The sequence below is a fragment of the Eretmochelys imbricata genome, chromosome 9 (assembly GCF_965152235.1).
Source record: "Eretmochelys imbricata isolate rEreImb1 chromosome 9, rEreImb1.hap1, whole genome shotgun sequence".
Lineage (NCBI taxonomy): Eukaryota > Metazoa > Chordata > Testudines > Cheloniidae > Eretmochelys > Eretmochelys imbricata.
The window spans coordinates 48,143,676-48,167,045 of NC_135580.1; the positions used below are offsets into that span (position 1 = coordinate 48,143,676).

Here is a 23,370-nt window from a genome sequence, read left to right on the forward strand (position 1 = left end):
TCAAGGAACAATGTAAGCTGCCTTTACCTGACTAAGAGCTTTGACAAACCTCTAGTCAACAGTGTTTAGGTCAGAATTGTTAATACCAACAGACCAAAATGTTTAAAATCAGAGGACATGTGCATGTATGGACCTTTATTATTACTTACAGCTTTCATGGGAGAAGGTTGCTATCTGTTGCTTTTCTGGGGAGCAATTGGTAATTTGCTTATGCATGGCATCAGTATCATGGCCAGCATCATCACCAATAGGTGAAACCCAGAGCTATACTGTCATACCATTGTCTTTTTTTTCCTGATTCTGAAACATGCTCTGACAAGATGTGTTGAGGAATCAAACCAAATGATACTCCATCCTCTGTAGTGTCAATTTCTTCCCCTATCTTATTCCTCCTACCTTCTTTTCTCATCTTTTCTTCCATCTAATAAGAGTCAGCTTGTCTAGTGAGGACAGAGTGAACCTTGCAACACTTTCCTATGACCAAAGAGGCAAGCTAAACAATGCTTTAGCCCAGCTCTAGTTAAGTTTCCCAAGTCCTTGGGTGGGTAATAAGGTAGGACTGTCAATCGATTACAAAAATTAATCACAAGATTACAAAAATAGAATACCATTTATTTCAATATTTTTGGATGTTTTCTATATTTTCAAATACATTGATTTCAGTTACAACGCATAACAGTGTACACTGCTCACTTTATATTTATATTTGATTATAAATATTTGTGCTGTAAAGAACAAAAGAAATAACATTTTTTGGTTCCTCATACAAGCATTGTAGTGCAATTTATCATGAAAGTCGAATTTACAAATGTAGAATTATGTACAGAAAAATCTGCATTCAAAAATAAAACAGTGTAAAACTTCAGAGCCTACAAGTCCATTCAGTCCTACTTCTTCAGCCATTCACTCAGACAAACAAGTTTGTTTACATTTGTAGGACATATTGCTGCCCGCTTCTTGTTTACAATGTCACCTGGAAGTGAGAACAGGTGGTTGCATGGCATGGTTATAGCCGTGTTGCAAGATGCACAAAAGAGTCATATGTCCCTTCATGCTTCAGCCACCATTCCAGAGGACACACGTCTATGCTGATGTGGGGTTCTGCTCAATAACAGTCCAAAGCAGTGCAGACCGACGCATGTTCACTTTCATCATCTGAGTCAGATGCCATCAGCTTGAAGGTTGATTTTCTTTTTTGGTGGTTTGGGTTCTGTAGTTTCCACATCCGAGTGTTGCTCTAAGACTTCTGAAAGCATGCTCCACACCTCATCCCTCTCAGATTTTGGAAAGCACTTCAGATTCTTAAATTTAGGGTTGAGTGCTGTAGCTCTAGAAATTTCACATTGGTACCTTCTTTGCGTTTTGTCAAATCTGCAGTGAAAGTGTTCTTAAAATGAACAACGTGCTGGGTCATCATCCGAGACAGCTGTAACAGGAAATATATGGCAGAACGCGGGTAAAACAGAGCAGGAGATGTACTATTCTCCCCCAAGGAGTTCAGTCAAAATGTAGTTAATGCATTATTTTTTTAACAAGCGTCATCAGCATGGAAGCATGTCCTCTGGAATGGTGGTCGAAGCATGAAGGGGCATACGAACGTTTAGCATATCTGGCACATAAATACCTTGCAGTGCCAGCTACAAAGTGCCATGCAAACGCCTGCTCTCACTTTCAGGTGACATTGTAAATAAGAAGCCGGCAGCATTATCTCCCTTAAATGTAAACAAACTTGATGCCTTAGCGACTGGCTGAACAAGAAGTAGGACTGAGTGGACTTGTAGGCTCTAAAGTTTTAATTTATTTTGTTTTTGAGTGCAGTGATGTAACACAAATAAAATCTACATTTGTAAATTGCACTTTCACGATAAAGTGATCGCATTACGGTACTTGTATGAGGTGAACTGAAAAATACTATTTCTTTTGTTCATTTTTACAGTGCAAATATTTGTAATAAAACTAATACAAAGTGAGCACTGTATACTTTGTATTCTGTGTTGTAATTAAAATCAATATATTTGAAAATGTAGAAAAATATCCAAAAATATTTAATAAATTTCAATTGGTATTCTATTATTTAAAAGTGTGCTTAAGATTGCGATTAATCATGATTAATTTTTTTAATCCCGATTAAATTTTTGAGTTAATCGCATGAGTTAACTGCGATTAATCGACAGCCCTATAATAAGGTAATGTAATGTGTACTTTGCCAGTGATTTTCCAACAACTGAATTGCAAGTATCAGACAGAATTTTTTTCTTTTTGTTTCCCCTTTTTATTTGTTTTAAGAAGAAATGGTATTGGATTTTAACAAATACCCCAACGATTTACTACAGAGGGTATGTATACACTGCAGCTGGGAGCTTACTACTGCGTCGAGTAGTGTCTCTGTTTGTGCTTTACGTTAGGTATGCATGCATTTCTCAAGCCCTTGATTGAAGATTTCTAGCTAGCAGTGTCCATTCTGTCACTGCATGTGCCCTATGCCTCCTTGTGGCAGATACCATGGCTGCCTGGGCGACCTGCCATCAGTTCCTTCTCTACCACCTCAGCCTGAGATGGAGCCCTAGCGTGTCCGAATAGAGTGTACTTGGCCTTCTCTTTCTTTTTCCCAAAGTTAGTTTATTGTTGTATTTTAGTGTTTTGGTATAGTTAGTTTTAGGCGAGAGGGTTATTTTTTGTCCCCCCTTTCTTTTACCCTCCAGGAGATTTGTCTTCTCCTGGTGGAGTATGCCTGGTTTGCCAGGCTTCAAATGTTGCCTTTTACCTAGAGTCTGTACTCGTCAGCGACTGGCACTCTGTGTGTCCATTGCTTGGGGGAGTCTCAGGTCTCCTAGAAGCGTTCCTTCTGTTTGGCCCTTAAGTCCAGGGCTATGAAGAACGGAAATAAAGCTCACCCTCTGAGCAAGGTCGGGAGATACCCTTGTATGTCTGTCCCTGGACAGATCGAGTGCCCTGTCAACCTCAGGACATGTGTCCCCTAAGAAAGAGAAGTCTTTGGCGCCTGCTGCGAAGACTCTCAGAAAGAGGAGCATAAACTCTATAAGGAGCCAGCTCCAAAAAAGACCATGACCCTGTCAAGATTTGTCTCGGAGGGTACTGCTAAGGCATAGGACGCTTCCTTGGGTATGGGTAGGCCCACAAAGCCCTGGAGTTCCAAGGACAGGAAGCATGGCTCCGAAAGGGCATCTATACCCTCCACCAGTAAGGAGGGTGAGCACAGGGTACCATCGAGTTCAGCCCTGCCACTGTCACCGAAGGATACCACTGCATTGATGCCATCATGCGCTTTAACCAGCCATCTTGGTACTGGATGCAAGCAGCTCATTCGGGGGTACCACTGCAAGTATTGGCACCTGAGATCCAAAATCCCTGTAGTATACCCATTATTGTAGGTGCCATTGGCCCCAGTTACGGTAATGTCCTTACCAGAACCACAGGAGTTCCGATACTTGAGGGACATCTTGGTGTCGGATGAACCAGAGTCCCTGTTGTTGTTGGGTACCAAGTGTCTTCAGATATTTTTGTAGTTGGCAACGCTCTCCAGAGTGGTGATACCTATTATTGAGGCTCTCCTGGAACTGGCTAAGACGATGTGGCAAATGCCTGCCTATTCCACCAACGTGCGGCAGGCAGATAAGAAGTACCACGTGCCCCTTAAGAATTCCAACTCTTTATTTTCCCATCCCCCACCTAACTCCCTAGTGGTGAATGCAGTGAATCAACAGTATAGGCTGGAGATCTACCCCCACCACAAGAACCAAAAGTGGCTGGATGTCTGGCTGAAAATCTTTCACCTTTGTGACCAATCACACAAGGATACTCCTCCACTGCTTCCATGATTGGCTCAGAACTGCCTATTCTTTGAACAGGGGCACCTTGTACAGGTGGATGATGGTCCCCTTGCACCTAAAGAACTCCCTAAACAAGTGGAAGGAGCAACTTAATGTCCGTGTGGATGTCCCTTTGTGTTGCCCAACCCCGTCAGTGACTCTAACAACCCACACATCCCTGTTGGATGGGGAGCCCACCTCAACAACCTGGTAGTTTAGAGCAGATGGACAATTTACAAAACCAGTCTCTACAACAACCTGTTGGAGATCAACCAGGTTAGTCAGGAACTCTTGCCTCTATTTCCTGTCCCACATCTGGGGCAAAGCAATCAGGGTCAAGATGGAAAACATGTCCTGAATGTTTTACATCAACATGTAGGGAGGAGTAAGATCTGCCTCTTTGTGCATCAAAGCTATAAAGCTCTGGAATGGTGTATACCCTACCATATCCAGATTTCAGCAGTCTACTTCCTAAGCGTCCAGAATGCCCTTGGCAGACACTTCTCCCAGGACTATGAATGTCAGCTGGACACTCAGGTTCTTCACAGCATATTCTAGAGATGCCAGAAATTGATCTTTTTGTCACCTCTGTGAACAGGAAGCCACCTGTCTTCTGTTCAGGGGGGCACGGATCACCATTCCCTTGGGGATGCCTTCCTTCTACCATGGCAGAAGAGTCTGTTCTATGCCTTTCCTTCAACACTCCTAATTCTAAGGGTGCTGAACAAGATCAGGCAGAACAAGGCCAGTTATTCTCATAATACCTACCTGGCTGAGGCAAACTTGGTACTCTTACCTGCTTCAGCTGTGTCCGACTGCTGATCAAGCTCCTGACCATTCCTCATATCTTCTAGAAAGTGGGTTGCTCGCATTACCCCAACATGGTGGTTCTGCGCCTCAGGATGTGGCTCCTGGATGGTTCTTGGGGACGGAGGTTTCCTGATCTATAGAGGAGCACCAGGTGTTATTAAACAGTAGAAAAACATAAACCTGCACTACTTAGCTGAGGAAATGGAAGAGATTTGTCCATCGTCGCTACCTCTGGTCTGAATTCATTCCTCTTTCCCTTATCCAAGATTACCTGCTGGATCTGAAGACATCCAGATTATTTATCATTTTGGTCAAGGTATGCCTTACTGCCATATCAGTCTTTCATCCCCTGTCAAGGAATCCTCCATTTTTGCTCACCCTGTATAGTCTAGATTTATTAAGGATTTGAGTAATCTCTTCCCCCGCATTAGGCACCTCACCCTGGTTCTCAGCCACCACATGAAACCTCTATTTGAACCAAAGGCTTTCCATCATGTTGCCTGGAGAGTTGGAGAGATTGGAGCCTTGATGGTAGATCTCCCCTGTGCCATGTTTTTTAATAATAAGGTCTGTTTATGTCCACACCAAAGGTTACATTGTGTTTTCATCTTAACCAATCTTAGCAGCCTACCAGTATTTTTTCCGAAAGCTCACGGTTCGCAGTAGGAATCCTCTTTCTATAGAAGGGCCTTATCCTTCTACCTGGATAGGATTCCATTTCAGAATCGCCTGGACTCTTCCTGTCCTTTTCAGATAGATCTGAGGGTGCTCCTGTTTCTTCTCAGAGACTTTCAAAATAGGTATCGGGTTGTATCTTTACCTGTTATGAGTTTGCAGGTGCTTGGTCCTCCTCCACCTCCTGGGTGAGCGCACATTCAGACAGATTGCAGGCAACATCTGCAGCATTTTTGAAGAGTGTTCCAGTATCTGAGATATGTAGAGCTGCTACTTAGACTTCAGTCCATACGTTTTCAAAGCATTACTCACTGCTCCATGCTGTCAGATCTGATGCTCCACATCTACTCTCCTTCCCCTCTGCTTTGGTTATTGCCCTGGAGATGATTGAATAGAGAAGGAACTAAGGGCGATTTTCCCCTGCATGACCCTATATCACCTCGGTGTCTGCCACAAGGAGGTATAGGGCACATGTGCAGGCTGAGCAGACACTGCTAGCTGGAAATCTCTGATCAAGGGCTCGAGAGGCACATGCCCACCTGAGGGGGAGCACCTATAGGCATACACGTCTCGAAGAACTACAGTAACTGTACAGGGCAAGTAATGTTTCCTTCTCAGCATGAGTAGACAGACACATGGTAGCTCTGCTCGAGCTAGTGGGCAAAAAGTAGCAGTGTAATCAGGGGTAGCATGAGGGGTGGTTTGGGTTAGCTGCCCACATACACACCCAGGATTTCCGGGTGGGTTTGTACTACTTTCATTGGACCAGTATTGTGCAGTCTCATCTTCCCCAGTGTGTAGTTGCGATAGAGGAGCTAAATGAGGTCTAAGACTCAGTATGTGCAAGATGGTTGATGCTGGTTGGCTGGGGTAACAGAGATGGATGCAATTTTGTCCTTTATCAAGATGTGTGTGATTTAGACATTTCATTAGTTCATAGGCTGCTATTATATGATCAGGGAGTAACTGTGGCTTTTTCACCGGAACTTGTCCAGAAGAACTTACTTTTGCTTTTTGATATGGACTTGACCACAGTTGTCCATGTTTTGTCACTTGATTAGATTCCTGTGATGCACTGTACATGAGATGACACCTGATACTATTTGAAAACTTCAACTAATGAGCTATGTGTCTTCTTGCTCACCCAATGGTGGCTCTTGGAGGGAGAACGTAATGTTTGTGCTTCCTCATATATTCTAATTTTCAAGTGCAATTTTTTATAGCTGTAAAATGTTACTAAACTTTGTGAATAAAACTAATAGAATATAGAAATACATTTTCTTTTGTTCAAACACTAAAGTTCAATACTAATAAGTTTAGTGGTGAGAAAGGAAAGAATGAGAAGGTAGAAAAAGAAAACATAAATAGGATAAAAGTAGATGAGAGAGGTAAACTCATCCCTTTTATTTTAGGTGTTTCCACAGTCGTTTCTGTGGAAACAATTTGCTAAAAACTAGCATATAGGCACAAAATTATGCCTCCTTTTAGATTTGTATAGTTGTGTGGTTATAGGCCTAATGAATCCATTCCTTCCGGGTACAATTTGTGTTAATGACAGGGTGGATAAAAATCAGCGATTTAAAAAATAAATAAATAAATAAATCTGGTTTTTTATTTAAATCGGATTTTTTTGATAAAATGCTTGTTGAGGAAAACCTACCTAAAGATAGCTTTAATTAAGATACATTATAGCTCAAAGATATCTCATTATGGAATAGGGATTATAAATTCTAATTCTATAGTATGAAACAATATATTCATGTAATGTTTAAGAAAAAGTTTGCAAGTTCCAATAGGTCATGGATTAGAGACCCAATCTTATGGGGCTCCAAGGGCTTCTGTACAGATTATTTAGGTTAATCTTTCTATCTACCCAATGAGGCTCAGTCTAGAAGATACCATCAGAGATGCCTAGTTTTGCAGTTCTCAAACTGGATTTGTGTCTCCAGAGATAATGTGCATGTTAACAGCAAAAATATTTTTAAATAAATAATATATAGAGGTGAGAAATAACAGACCTCAACCCTATTGTCCCTCTGCAAATTTGTGTACACAGAGTCAATCCCTTACCTCTCTCTAAAAGTGCAAAGTTTCAGAAAGTTCAATGAATAGAAGATTGTTGAGGGCGGAATAGATCTGGACAAGGAGAAGAAGTCTGGAGATAAATGTGAGAAGGGAGGGACAGGCAGTAGAAACAAAAGTGAAACTGTTTGAGCAGCATATTCCAGAAGTCTTGAGGTCTTCCTGAGTGTAGCCTTCATTGATTTGAGATCTACCATACCATTCTCTCGGTAGAAGGGAAAACCTATAATGGCAGCAGGCTGTAAAAGAGACCCAGTTTGGGAATATTTTAATGAAGTTCCTCTACCTGTGGGTAAGACAGGCACACGTGCAAAATGTAAACAGTGCAACAAAGAAATGCAAGGTCTGGTTTCCCGAATGAAACAACATCATGAGAAGTGTTCCTTCTCAGGAGGAAGCTGTGTTGAAGATGATGAAAGGAACATGTCTGAACATGCAGGATCTTCAGGTTGGTAAACTTTATTTCATACTTTTTCTTAAGGACTGCCTGTCTTCGTTCTGGACGAGTCTGGAATTCTCATGTTTGAGCAAAAAATATAGTTATTCTACAATAAATTACTAAATTACTAAAAAAAAAAAAAAAAAAATAGCTGAAATATTCAGATCTTCCTTTTACAATTTCAGCTTTAAAGTAGTACTGAGTGTCAGTGAATGCAATGAGTAATACTAAATGAGCAGTATAGTAATACTAATTAAATACCTGCATTGACTTACTTTGTTTAGGAGAATCCACCCTCAGCATACAGAATTCTGAAGACTATCCACCTTCAAGATCACCATCATTTTCTATAGTTTCAGAGTTATCTGCCAGTGATAGTGTCAGTCACATCATGTATGTCACATAGCCACAGTATATCACCTGTAGCAAAAAGAAAAAAAAATCTTCATCATCCAGAAACAACCATAGATAAGTTTGTGATAAGAACTAGCAGATTACAAAATGGGGTAATTGATGAAAAAATTGCCCGGTTTGTTTTTGCAACAAACTCTACTTTCTGTTTGATTGAGAACCCACACTTCATTAATATGGTCCAGTCATTAAGACCAGGATACAGTCCACCCAACAGAGCAGATGTCGCAGGCAAATTGCTGGATAAAGTGCACGAAAGAGAAATTGAGCAGTGTGCGAAATGTTTAGGGGGTGAAATTGTTAACCTGAGTCTTGATGGGTGGAGCAATGTCCACAATGATCCTGTTGTATGTGCTTGTGTGACAACAGAAGAAGGGAATGTCTTCCTTACAGAAACAATTGATACATCAGGAAATGCACACACAGCAGAATACTTACAAGAAGTAGCAGGAAAAGCTATAACAAACTATGAAAAAAAATTCAAATGTCTAGTATGCAGCTTGGTCACAGACTATGCTGCAAATGTAATCAAGATGAGAAGAAATTATTTAGAAGAGAATCCCAAGCTAATAACATACGGTTGCAGTGCTCATTTGATGCACCTCCTAGCCAAAGACTTCAGTGTTCCAGTAATAAAGGCTGATGTTGTTGAAATTACAAAATACTTCCATAACAACCACTTTGCAGCAGCTGCTCTGAAAAAAGTGGGAGGAACCAAGCTAACTCTCCCACAAGACGTGCGATGGAACTCAGTAGTGGACTGTTTTAAGCACTGTATCAAGAACTGGCCTAATCTGATGACAGTTTGTGAACAAAATTGTGAAAAAATAGATGGCACCGTCACAGCCCACGTTCTCAACGTTGGGCTTAAGAGAAACGTTGAACACATGCTGAGTACCCTGAAGCCTGTTTCTGTAGCCTTGAACAAAATGCAGAAAAATAGCTGTTTTATTGCTGGCGCTGTTGAAATTTGGAAGGAACTGAGTGAGATCTTAAAGAGAAATAAGCAATGACAGAGTTAAATTACAATAATTAAAAGAACGAATGGGACAAGCATTATCTGCAGCTCATTTTCTTGCAAATATTCTCAATACTCGGTACCAGGGTCAAACTTTAACTGCTGAAGAAGAGGAGTTGGTTATGACATGGACATCCAGCAATCAACCCCTCCATAATGTCAACTATAATAAACTTCAGAGCTAAGGGTGAACCATTCAAGAAATGTGTTTGATGATGATATTTTAAAGAAAGTCACACCAGTGAACGAATGGAAGTCATTTAAGCACTTGGATTCAGAGACTGTTGAAGTGATGATCCCACTTTTAACAGAAGTAGCTTCTTCTGCCGGTGTAGAAAGATTTTTTTCCTTTGGGTTAGTTCATTCCAAATTGAGAAATCGTTTGGGACCTGAAAAAGTAGGAAAGCTTGTTTTTCTTTTCCAGATTATGAACAAACAGGAAAATGAAGATGAAGATGACTGAATTAGCTGCAGAAGCCAATATTTTAAGTTTCTCATGTTGCCCTGGCTGACATCGTCAATTTAATTTTTTTTAAAATTCATTTAACTATTTTAGTTTAAAACAATTTTAACAAAAAGAAACCTGATTTTAAAAAACTTGAATGTTTAACTAAATTCAAAACTTCATATGCTTGTTTTGTTAAAATATTACATGTTTGCTGTTGAAGAAAAAAATCCAGAATACATAACGTTGTTTTAGCTAAATAAAACAATTTAAATGTCTGTCTGGTGATGTTCTCCTCCTAATACAGCATGGCAAGAAATACCTCAAAATATTAATGATTAACCTGATGAATTGGAGATAGTTCACCTCCCAATGACTTCATAAATATCTGCTTCAGTTACCTTTGGTAAATGAAATAACCGAACAATCATTCATTTTCTGATATAGCTGTAAAACTAACCTGAAAAGTTTTCAAAATAAATCACTTAAAAATGTATAGTGTGTACCTTCTAAAAATGAACCTTTCATCTATCTCTGAGTTGCGAAGAATATGTCTTAAGGTTATAACAACGAACGAGAATGCACTTTTATGTAGAAATCCATGATTAAATCGAGTCTTCCTGACTAGTGATTTAAATCATGATTCAAATCAATTTGATTTAAATCCGATCTACCCTGGTTAATGATTTGGGTCCCTAGCTACCACAAAGATGGTCTCTATGCAGGATTTTCTCTGATGAAAAAGATGAATCAGTACTCTTCAAAAAACCCAGCTTCAGATATAAATGCTGGGTCCAATGGCATGATTTTCTCAGTGAGTGATCCATGACTCCTGGATTTCCCTCCTTCTGATAATCTGGCAGAGGCTGAGTTCAACGTCTTTTTTTCCCTCAAGGCTTTTGTGTGGAGAGGCAGGCTGGAAAGATTGGGGATTATTTCTCAGGGAGTTTGCTGATGCTTTTAGAGTAGGCTGAGTTTTAACTTTGTCTACTTAATTGGTTTGTATTATTAAACTGTGTTGTATTTTAGGTTTTAAAAGAGTTTATCTTACTCTATAAAGCTACATGAATAAAATAAGATACTTGTAAACGTCACTGGATGTTATAGCAGTACCTACGTTTGTCCAGTCACATTTGGCAATTGACTCACAAGTCCTGTTTGTAAATTCAAGTACAGGTACTGGATGGTGTGTGCTGTTCAGGAGGAATTTAAATCAAGTAAAGGTGGTGTAGTGTTGTATATCTATCAGTAATCTACTAGGCTGTTTTATCCATTCTATCACTTACTTCTGTACAGTCTGTTGAAGTTAAAATTGCCTTGGGGAAGGATAGAAAAATGTTCTATTGGGGTAGCATTAGTGGCCTTCTGTAGGCCTCTGAGTTTGGGTTTGAGTATGTATAAAGATCTCTTTAATATTACTAGAGAAATTCTTTCATTATGGGACACTGACTTCCCAGATATGGATTGGAGAGCAAATGTTAATAATGGTAGAGTCCTGGATGAAATAGATTTCTTTAACCAGTGAGCCATCAGAGGTGGTCTGTTTTTTACTTGATTTTGGTAAGTAGTAAGAACATTATAGAAAGCTGGTCATAGAAAATAAACTTGGATTGAGTGATCATGAGTTGATTCAGTTTAAATTAAATGGAAAAATAGTGTAAAAAAAAGTGTTTGATTTCTAAAGGGACCATTTTGGGAAACTAAGAGAATGAAATCGTCTGGACTGAAGAGCTGAGGGACTTAAATGTGAAGGATGCTTGGAATTTAAGTCAAAGATACAAAAACTGTTCAGAATATGCAACCGAAGCAAGAGGGAGGAATTTGTAGGGAAGGGCTCCAGACCTGATATACTGACTGACCACTCAGAAAAGATATTAGGGGTAAGCAGAGAGACCAAAAAAAATGGAAGAAGAGATTGAGTTTTAAAAAAAAAAAAAAAAAAAGAGGGGTGGGGAAGCTAATAGATATTGGAGGTCAAAAACTGTAGGGACAAAGTGAGAATTGTCAAAAGTGAAACTGAATAAGGCTTTGCATAGGAAATTTAAAGCAAATAGTAAAAGGTTCTTTAGCCATATAAATAAAAAGAGAGCAAGAAGAGAAGTGGGATTGTTGTGTAGCTGGGATGGCTAGGTAGGGTGGGGTAGAGATTAAGGATAGTGCAGGTGTGGCCCAAAAACTAACAAATACTTTGCCTCAGTATTTAATAAGGATGATAATGTAGAACATGGAAGCAAAGGCAGGATGGCTAAATAGGAATGAGTATATAGAAATGTGAATTACCACCTTGAGGTGGAAACAAACTCAAAAAGCTTAACATTCAAGTCTGGGGGACTGGATAAATGGCTGTCCTAGTATGCTGAAAAAATTGGCACCAAATCTGTAATTTTTTTACATTAGCAGATCTAGATAACTTGCATCCAGGAGTTTTAAAACGGTTGGGGAGCTCACTGGACCATTAATGTTGATTTTCAGTAATGCTTGGAGTAGCGGGAAAATTGCAGAAAACCAGAAGAAAGTTAATGGTGGACCAATTTTTTAAATGGTAAATGGGATGACCTGGATAATTATAGGCCTGTTAGCCTGATGCCAATCTCAGGCAAGATAATGATGCCGTAAATACGGCACTTGAGTAATAAAGAATTAACGTAGGGTAATGTAATGAACAAAAATCAACGTGGGTTTATGGAAAATGGATCCTGTCAAACTAACTTGATTTTTTTTTATGAGATAAGTTTGGTTGATAAAGGTAATAGCATTCATGTAATAGACTTTTCTAAGTCATTTGGCTTGGTGCCACAAAATTTTGATTAAAAAACTAGAACAAAATAAAATTAACATGGCATATATTAAATGGATTAAAAACTGGCTAACTGCAGAGAGGTTTCAGAGTGTGTCTATAAATGAGGAATTGTCATCACGTGGGTGTTTCCAACTGAGTCCCATAGGGATTCGTTCTTAGCCCAATGTTATGTAACATTCTTATCAAATACTTGGAAGAAAAAGTAATATTGTCACTGATGATAGTGGATGACACGCAGACTGAGGAATGGTAAATAATGAAGAAGAAAGATCACTGATTCAGAATGATCTGGATTGCTGGGTAGATGGGCTGCAAGCAAACAATATGCTTGCACGTAAATGTATACATCTAGGAACAAAGAATATAGGCCATACTTACAGGATGGGGGACTCTATCCTAGGAAACAGTGACTCTGAAGAAGATTTCGGTGGCTGTGATGGATAATCAGTGGAACTTGAGCTCCCAATGTAATGCTGTGGCCAAAAGAGCTAAGGCTGTTCTGGAATGCATAAATAATGGAACCTTGAGTAGGAATAGAGAAGTTATTTTACCTGTGTATTTGGCACTAATGCAACTGCTGCTGGAGTACTGTGTCCAGTTCTGGTGTCCTTAATTCAAGAAGGATGTTGATAAATTGGAGAGGGTTCATAGAAGAGTCCCAATTTGAACAAAGAAGGCTAAAAAGTGACTTGATTACAGTTTATAAATATTTACCTGAGGAACAAATATTTAATAATGGGCTCTTCAATCTAGCAGAGAAAGACATAATATTATCCAATGGCTGGAAGTTGAAGCTAGACAACTTCAGACTGGAAGCAAAGCATACATTTTTCACAGTGAGGGTATTTAACCATTGGAAAAATTTACCAAGCATCGTGGTGGATTTTCCATCACTGACCATTTTTAAACCAAGATTGGATGTTTTTCTAAAAGATAGGCTGTGGGAATTATTTTGGGGAAGTTCTATGGCCTGCATTATACAGAGGTCAGACTGGATGATCAAAATGGTCCCTTCTGGCCTTGGAATCGATGAAGTTGCAAGTCCAGTAGCAAAGTTTTTAAATAAATCTATCAAAACTGGAGTGGAGAATAACTAACATTGTAGCTGTATTTAAGAAGGGGAAAAAGGTGATTCGGGCAACTAGTGACCTGTTAGTCTGACTTCAATAGAATGCAAGACTTTTGAACCAAATTTTGAAGGAAAGAATAATTAGAAATATGGAGTTAAGTGAAAAATGGGACAAAATGCAACAAAGGTCTGCACAGGTAGACTGTGCCAGACTAACATGATACTTTCCTTTGAGAAAGAGGAATGATTTTTTAGATAAGGGAAATATAGTAGGTCTAGTCTGTTTGCATTTTAATAAAGCACTTGACCTGGTACCACAAGGGAAATTATCAGTTTCGTTGGAGAAGATGGGGATTAATACAAGAATAATAAAATGAGTAAGGAATAGGCTAAATGGGAGATAACAGGTTATGCTGGAGGGAGGTTACTAGTCAAGTTCCTCAAGTATTTGGACCAATCTTATTTTAATGTTTTTTATTAATTATCTTACCACAAAAGGTAGGAATGTGCTAATGAAATTTTCTGATGACACAAAGGTGGGAGGCATTGTCAATACAGAGGAGGATCAGAATATTATACAGGAAGAATTGGATGACCTAGAGTACTGGATGAAATTAGACGAAATTTAATAGTACAAAGTGCAAGATCGTGTACTTAGGAGCTATAGCAAGAATTACTGCTATAAGTTGCCGGTTCATCAGTTGGAAGCAGCAGAGGAGAAAAAAGACCTGGATGTATTAGTTTACAGGATAATTATGAGCTACCAAAGAAATGCATTTGTAAAAAAAACAAATGTGATCCTAGGATATGTGAGGTGAATTGGTAGATATAAGGAAGTGTTAATGCCATTGTACAAGGCACTGATGAGACCTCATCTGGAATACTGTGCACAATTCTAGTCATTAAAGGACAATGTTGGAACAAGAGCAAATGGGTGTGAGCTAACGATGAAAAAATTTAGGTTGGAAATTAGAAGAAGGTTTCTGACCGTGAGAGGAGTGAGATTCTGGAATAGCTTTCCAATAGAAATAGTGAGAGAAAAAAATCTAACTTGTTCTAAGATGGAGTTTGATAAATTTATGAATGGGAGTATGACATGGTTGCTTGCAATATCGGGACTGGACTCGATGATCCAGGAGGTCCCTTTGAGTCCTATGTAAGCACTAGGATATGATGGAATTATAATTAATAAGCAGCATAAATTTTCTAAAAACATCTGATTCCAATGATGAAGGCTGAGGGCCATTCTGGCTGAAGAAATGGACACAACAAACTACACCCCTGCCTGTCCTTCTGCGCATATTCCCTTCATCAAGTTGTTGTTGTTTCGGCATGTTTAATGTAGTAGTTTATGCTTGGTGGTGGTAGTTAATGAAGGCTTTACATGGATGGCATCACTAAAAGGCTGAAATTTAAAGCTGTGGTCTTTGACGTACAGTCATGGCAATGGTGAGGTCTGTCTGGGTGGAAGAATATAGCTTATATGCTGATAATTGCCTGAACTTCTAATTTCTGTACTTTTTGCAGTAATTTATATTTGTTTTCTTTACACCCCATGATTCATGATGTTTGTGACTCCTTTAGTCTGCATTGCATAGCATTTGTACTGTGTTTACCACATTACTGTTTGTTATTAAATGGCTTCCAAATAATCTAACTAGTCTATTCCACAAGATTGATCTCTGTGCCATTGTGATGAAGGCCGTCCAAACTCTCTAGATCTCTCTTCCATGTAACGTGGCTAACATTCCATGAAAACAAATCCCTCTACTCTATATCACTTACCTAGCCCAGAGGTTCACCTCCCCTTTGCTCATGGGATAAGAGGGATCTCCAAAAATATCACCTGGCCTTTCCTCCCTTCCAAGATCCCTGAAGTGTTCAATAATCTTTGAAGCATAATGTCATGTCACTCGTGCCAGTTTGTTTAATTGCCAGCAGAGTTTTGTGCATCAACTTCAGAATGCCATCTTATCATATCTCTTCTCTTAATTCCGGGAAGACGGCACACAATTCTTCTGTCCTTTTTTTGTCTCTTGCAGAATTTTTTACCCACTTTTCTTAACATGGAGTCCCTGAAAACAGGGACTGTTCTCATCTTCTCTTGAGCAGGTGTGATGTCCTTCTGGATTGAGCAGAGCAGCCATCCTCATATATGTCCCCTGCAGCTCTTATTTTGTTCGTCTAGTGAAATTTCAAAGAGAGATTTTTCTGCAGATGCCTTGTAGACTACATAAGAACAGCCATACTGGGTCAAACCAAAGGTCCATCTAGCCCAGTATCCTATCCTCTGACAGTGGCCAATGCCAGGTGCCCCAGAGGGAATGAACAGAACAAGTTATCATCAAGTGATCCATCCCTTGTCGCCCATTCCCAGCTTCTGACAAACAGAGGCTAGGGACACCATCCCTGCCCATCCTGGCTAATCGCCAGTGATGGACCTATCCTTCATGAACTTCTCTTTTTTAAACCGTACCTGATGATGTATTCTGCTATGTAGAATGCCTTCTGGTTCACTTTCCTCTAGTGATCATAAACTGCCAATCCTCTTTCTGATTTCTACTTTCGACTCCTTCATTGCTAATTCCTTCCCTTGTTGAATCTGTGGCAATGATTTCTAGATCTTGTTGTTCAAGAAGTCTTCATTCTCTTTGGTGCTGTCAGATTGATGGTTCTTCAAGACCACAAATCTTTTCTTCCCATCAACTTGCATTTCACATTCAGGAAAACTCTTCTTGTGCCTTCAGTCAGGAAGGAAAACATGTACATCTCCTCCCAGGCTGCAAATACTGTTCCAATGTTGTCCATTATTACTCATGTAGAAATGTACCTAGGTAGAAGATAAGCAAATTCCCTGTGGCAAATTCCTTCAAACTCTCCTGTTAGTGTTTGCCTGTTCATAGAATCATAGAATATCAGGGTTGGAAGGGACCTCAGGAGGTCATCTAGTCCAACCCCTTGCTCAAAGCAGGACCAAACCCCAACTAAATCATCCCAGCCAGGGCTTTGTCAAGCCTGACCTTAAAAATATCTAAGGAAGGAGATTCCACCACCTCCCTAGGTAACGCATTCCAGTGTTTCACCACCCTCCTAATGAAATAGTTTTTCCTAATATCCAACCTAAACCTTCCCCACTGCAACTTGAGACGATTACTCCTTGTTCTGTCATCAGCTACCACTGAGAACAGCCTAGATCCATCCTCTTTGGAACCCCCTTTCAGGTAGTTGAAAGCAGCTATCAAATCCCCCCTCATTTTTCTCTTCTGCAGACTAAACAATCCCAGTTCCCTCAGCCTCTCCCCATAAGTCATGTGCTCCAGCCCCCTAATCATTTTTGTTGCCCTCCGCTGGACATTTTCCAATTTTTCCACATCCTTCTTGTAGTGTGGGGCCCAAAACTGGACACAGTACTCCAGATGAGACCTCACCAATGTTGAATAGAGGGGAACGATCACGTCCCTCGATCTGCTGGCAATGCCCCTACTTATATAGCCCAAAATGCCATTGTCAACAAGGGCACACTGTTGACTCATATCCAGCTTCTCGTCCACTGTAACCCCTAGGTCCTTTTCTGCAGAACTGCTGCCTAGCCATTCGGTCCCTAGTCTGTAGCGGTGCATTGGATTCTTCCGTCCTAAGTGCAGGACTCTGCACTTGTCCTTGTTGAACCTCATCAGATTTCTTTTGGCCCAATCCTACAATTTGTCTAGGTGACTCTGGACCCTATCCCTACCCTCCAGCGTATCTACCTCTCCTCCCAGTTTAGTGTCATCTGCAAACTTGCTGAGGGTGCAATCCACACCATCCTCCAGATCATTTATGAAGATATTGAACAAAAACGGCTCAAGGACCGACCCTTGGGGCACTCCACTTGATACCGGCTGCCAACTAGACATGGAACCATTGATCACTACCCATTGAGCCCGACAATCTAGCCAACTTTCTCTCCACCTTATAGTCCATTCATCCAGCCCATACTACTTTAATTTGCTGGCAAGAATACTGTGGGAGACCGTGTCAAAAGCTTTGCTAAAGTCAAGGAACAACATGTCCACGGTTTCCCCCTCATCCACAGAGCCAGTTACCTCATCATAGAAGGCAATTAGATTAGTCAGGCATGACTTGCCCTTGGTGAATCCATGCTGACTGTTCCTGATCACTTTTTCCTCTCCTCTAAGTGCTTCAGAATTGATTCACTGTTCTCTGATTCAAAGTTCCCTTTGCAGCTGGCTTATATAGGTTGTATAATTGGGTTAGCACAACTCCTTCGTTAACAAGAAGAATTTTAAAAACACCTGGAGAGATCACACACATGGCCTGGAGAGGCTTGAAAACCCAATCACAAGGTCCTTACAGAAACACACCAAACTCACAAATTAGCCAAGGCTGTTACCTCTGAGCACAGGATATGCAGTTACTCCTCAGAAACACCCCTCTTACCCTGATATGGACATTCTAATCTATTGTACAGGCTGTAAGGAAGTGGTGACCATTTTAACTGAAAGTAGCCTATGGCCTCAGTCCTACTGCAAGTAATTAAAATTTGCTTGAGCACACAAGGTGTTTATTCCTTTGTCTCTGCAGAACTGAAAGATTAACACCTGTGGGTGAATCCTTGTGTTAAACAGAAGAATTTTTCATGTTCAGTTTCTGAAGATTGGTGGAAGAGCCTTAGGTTCCTTTCAGAAAATTCCTCATAACTAACCTTTGGCTCATTTTACATTCTGTTATTCTGTCCACCACATTTGAAAATGGAGGATGGCTGTATTGGCAGTGATTAAATTATGAATCCAAAACAGGTACCAACCTGTGGAAGTCCTTGCCTTAGGAGGTTGTGAAGGCTAGGACTATAACAGGGTTTAAGAGAACTGGATAAATTCATGGAGGTTAAGTCCATTAATGGCTATTAGCCAGGATGGGTAAGGAATGGTGTCCCTAGCCTCTGTTTGTCAGAGGGTGGAGATGGATGGCAGGAGAGAGATCACTAGATCATTACCTGTTAAGTTCACTCCCTCTGGAGCAGCTGGCATTGGCCACTGTTGGTAGACAGGATACTGGGCTGGATGGACCTTTGGTCTGACCCAGTATGGCCGTTCTTATGTTCAAATGTTTGTTTGGAGAGCTCCTAAATTTCCATCTGGAAGTGGTGGTTCAGATTTGAGGTCATGCTTTATACCTCAAGCTTTGTTGGCATTGTGGAATTGGTTGGCAGGAGAAACCTAATACACATTTGATTTTTGCTTTTCTAGGTATCAGGAGTGCCAGCCAGAGGCTCCATTGCATGTTAATACATTCTTAAAGGTAAGCTCCATTGATCAATCTTCCAGCTTCAAATAGCTAATGCCTTAGGGATACATAGTCTTGGTACAGACGCAAAACATGAATTATACCTGGTGACATTACAGAGGAGTTAAGGTTGTGGTGTGGGATTTGTGGTGATGGGTAATTGTGATAATGGTAAAGTGTATGGTTGTGGCTAGAGCATTGAAGGGTATGTGCTGTAATGGCTTAACCTTTTTCTTTCCTCGCTTTTTCATGTTTGTCTCAAGTGTATTGTATGTAGTACAAGTTAACTTGACTATTTTACAATTAATTTTTTGTATATTAATGTGGTTTTTTTCATGCTTAAAGGTAGATGATTAAATAAGAGGGGCAAATCTGTCGGGGATGGAGAAGTGTACACTTCACATCAGTGCTGTGTGCCAGACCCCCATATATAAAATCTTCTGCCTAGTAGCATAGAATCTGACTGAACAATGTAACTATATTGATGGAGTCTGTTTTTTATCTATAAAACAGAGAAGAGTATATTTGACAAAAATTTGTCATACATAGTTGAAACTATTATGAATAATTCTTCAAAATAACCCAAAATGGAATTACACGTAAATATTACATCAGATGTAAAGTAGAGGGTTACATCTCTCTACCTAATTATGTAGTAAATAGTTTCACTGTTAACAGTGAAAGGTTGGACTGCCAAGGGCAAAGTTAATAAAAAGCCCAATTTCAGATATTCAGTATTTAATTCAGCAAGAGAAAATGTGTAAAAACTAACCGTGTGTGAAATTCATTCTAAAAGGACTTCTATATTTAGGAGAGAAAAAGATTTTAAACTCATTTTAGAACACAACCCTAACTAAGGTATAGCTACAAGGCTCCACTGTAATCATAATAATGGTAGCGATGGGAAGACATGACAAGTAGATGAGAAAAGTGAGCTGGGTGTGAGGGAAGGAGAGGCTGGAGTGTCAAAAATAGGATATTTCAGCATAGTTTGAGAAGATCCTCTGACTCTTTTCTCCTGGTCTAATGCTCAGAAGGGAATGGTACGTTACTGAACTAGAAATATCTTAACAAGCTTTTGTGCAAAGCAAATTAGACATGATCTGGTCGTTCAATATTAATGATAAAAACAGCCAATAGCACTTTGTGTAGTATAATACAGAGAAATTTCTTCGCTGATCAAAAAAGTGACAGTTGTTCTGTGTCTGACCCATGTCATATCACATCTAGGGTACTATTTAGAGTTCTAGGTCTCGGTATCCAAAAAATGCTGCTGAACTGGGGAAAAATATTTTAGCACCTGTAGGAATATATTTAGAGCTACTAAAGGTTTAAAAAACCTAAAATATGTACGGTGCAATAACTAACAGGGATATAACCATACGTATGGTCAGTATTTAAAGGGAATGAAATACTCCAAGGAGGAGTAATTGTTTAGGGTTTAACAATGGCATGTCTATAGATATAAGTTGATTAAAATTGACCAAAGGTATACTTAATAACAGAGAGGTCAGTTAGACTGGAGTAATCTCCTGCCACTTGAATCACTTAAAATTAGACTGGACAAATCATTTGAATATTCAGCACAATCCTTTATTGGCAGGTGGATGGGTGGATAAAATAACCTAGTAGGGCTTTGTTTCTAAATACAGCCGGGGGAAAATCTGTGCGCTTGGATATTCCTTACACTCGCTGTTCATTGGTTTTAAATGAATAATTCCCCATTAAATGCGATAAACTACACTATCCCCATCCCATATGTAATGTGCGATGTGAATAGTATGATCAATAGTTAGAATTGGGGTTAATTTTTCTTGGCATGTTCTCTTGCTGCTGTTTATGTTTCAGTTAATGGAGGAATATAAGCTATTCTTAAATTGCCTCATCATATTGCCTTTGGTGTTTGTAGTAAGATGTTTCCATATTAATGCTGTTAAATGAGTGTAGAAATTACTTGTAAACTATCTCCTATCTGTGGATGTGATATATCTTGACTTCAGCAAAGCTTTTGATATGGTCTCCCACAGTATTCTTGCCAGCAAGTTAAAAAAGTATGGATTGGATGAATGGACTATAAGGTGGATAGAAAGCTGGCTAGATTGTCTGACTCAATGGGTAGTGATTGACGGCTCGATGTCTAGTTGGCAGCCAGGATGAAGCGGAGTGCCCCAGGGATTGGTCCTGGGGCCGGTTTTGTTCAACGTTTTATTAATGATCTGGATAATGGGATGATTTGCACCCTCAGCAAGTTCGCAGATGACACTAAGCTGTGGGGAGAGGTATATACGCTGGAGGGTAGGGATAGGGTCCAGAGTCACCTAGACAAATTGTAGGATTGGGCCAAAAGAAATCTGATGGGGTTCAACAAGGACCAGTGCAGAGTTCTGTACTTAGATTGGAAGAATCCCATACACCGCTGCAGGCTGGGGACTGACTGGCTAAGCAGCAGTTCTGCAGAAAAGGACCTGAGGATTACAGTGGACTAGAAGCTGGATATGAGTCAACAGTGTGCCCTTGTTGCCAAGAAGGTCAACGGCATGTTGGGCTGTATTAGTAAGAGAATTGCCAGCTGATCGAGGGAGGTGATTATTCCCCTCTATTCGGCACTGGTGAGGCCACACCTGGAGTATTGTGTCCAGTTTTGGTCCCCCCACTACAGAAGGGATGTGGACAAATTGGAGAGAGTCCAGCAGAGGGCAACGAAAATGATTAGGGGGCTGGGGCACATGACTTACGAGGAGAGGCTGAGGGAAGTGGGATTATTTAGTCTGCAGAAGAGACGAGTGAGGGGAGATTTGATAGCAGCCTTCAATTACCTGAAGGGGGGTTCCAAAGAGGATGGAGCTAGGCTGTTCTCAGTGGTGGCAGATGACAGAACAAGAATCAATGGTCTCAAGTTGCAGTGGGGGAGGTCTAGGTTGGATATTAGGAAACAGTATTTCAGTAGGAGGGTGGTGAAGCACTGAAATGGGTTACCTAGGGAGGTGGTGGAATCTCCATCCTTAGAGGTTTTTAAGACCCGGCTTGACAAACCCTTGGCTGGGATGGTTTAGTTGGTGTTGATCCTTCTTTGAGCAGGGGATTGGACTAGATGACCTCCTGAGGTCTCTTCCAACCCTAATATTCTATGATTCTAAGGATCATGTCAGATGAAATGTTTGGATTACTTTAGTAAAATAGTTTTCTGCTGATGTAGGGGCTCTAATAGTATAGAAACTGGGTTGCTCAACCGCTGTATTATCTTGCCTGGGATCCAGGTCAAGCTTTGACAGGCTTATAATTACCTAGGTCATCTTGTTTACTCTTTTTAAAAGTTGCAGCAATACTAGCTTTCTTCCAGTCTTTTGGAACTTCCTTGCTGCTCCAAGATTTTTTTGAAATTCAACATTAATGGCTCAGTAAGTGTCTTTGGTAACCTGTCGAATCAAGGAGCTTCACCAGTTTGGACAAGGAAAGATTTTGGTACCCAGTTCTCCATCCAGGAACTGCTCTCACTTTCCCCACCGTCTGTTCTGGCTTTGCAGGGATTACACTACTATCAGTGACTGACCGGAGATAATGGCAGCTTCTCTGCAGAGAGCAACGATCTTGGTTCTGTTCTTGGAGCCTGATTGTAGCTAGCCTTTTTGTGCCCTTTGTACTGCCTTGGAACACTTTCTCATCCAGTAGCAAAGAAGTCTAAGGCCAGCCCCACTCCAAGGTAGTCACTGGGGCCTTGGCTGCTGCTAGAACCTGCCAGGGAGGTTATTAGGGGACCAAGTTGGGTTTTTGTTTCTGAAATTTTTTGATAATAGAGAATTTATCTGCAAAACCTATTGCTCCCTTAAAGCCTGTAGAGACTACTTATGGATTCTAAATCCAGAAGGGACCACTGTTCTGACCAATCTATTCTGACCTGTATAACACAGACCATAGAACTTGCCTGAAATAATTCTGTTTTATACTAGAACAGCTCTTTTAGAAAAAAGTCCTATCTTGATTTAAAAATTACAAGTGATGAAGAATCCACCATGACTGTTGCTAAATTGTTCTAGTAGTTCAGTTTTTTACAGTGAGGGTATTTATGCCTTGCTTCCAGTCTGAATTTGTCTAGCTTCAACTTCCAGGCATTGGATCATGTTAGACCTTTTTCTGCTACGTTGGAGGAACCCATTATTAAATATTTGTTCCCCAGGTAGATAGACTATAATCAAGTCACACCTTCACTTTAAGGTAAATAGATTGACCTCTTTGAGTCTTACCATTATAAGGCATGTTTTCTAATCTTTTAATCAGTCTTGTGGCTCTTCTATGAACCATCTCCAATTTATCAACATCCTTCTTCAATTGTGGACATCACAACTGGACACAGTATTCCAGCAGTGGTTGCATTAGTGTCTAATACAGAGGTAAAATAATTGCTCTATTCCTACTCTACCTTCCCCTAATTATGCATTCCACGGTAGCCGTAGCTCTTCTGGCCACAGCATCACATTGGGAGCTCATGTTCTTCTGATTATCCACCA

The 23,370-nt window shown here is 40.2% G+C and overlaps 1 protein-coding gene across 4 annotated transcripts in view; it reads left to right on the forward strand.

Annotated features, from left to right (window-relative positions):
- STAG1 (STAG1 cohesin complex component) overlaps positions 1–23,370 on the forward strand; it is a 373,810-nt gene that overhangs the window by 19,461 nt on the left and 330,979 nt on the right. For 3 of the 4 annotated variants that reach the window (XM_077825490.1, XM_077825488.1, XM_077825489.1), the window contains one exon: positions 18,829–18,880. The exons of the other annotated variant lie outside the window; for it this stretch is intronic. The gene's annotated coding sequence lies outside the window, so the exon portion shown is untranslated. The remainder of the gene's footprint in view (positions 1–18,828; positions 18,881–23,370) is intronic. 4 annotated transcript variants of the gene reach the window in all.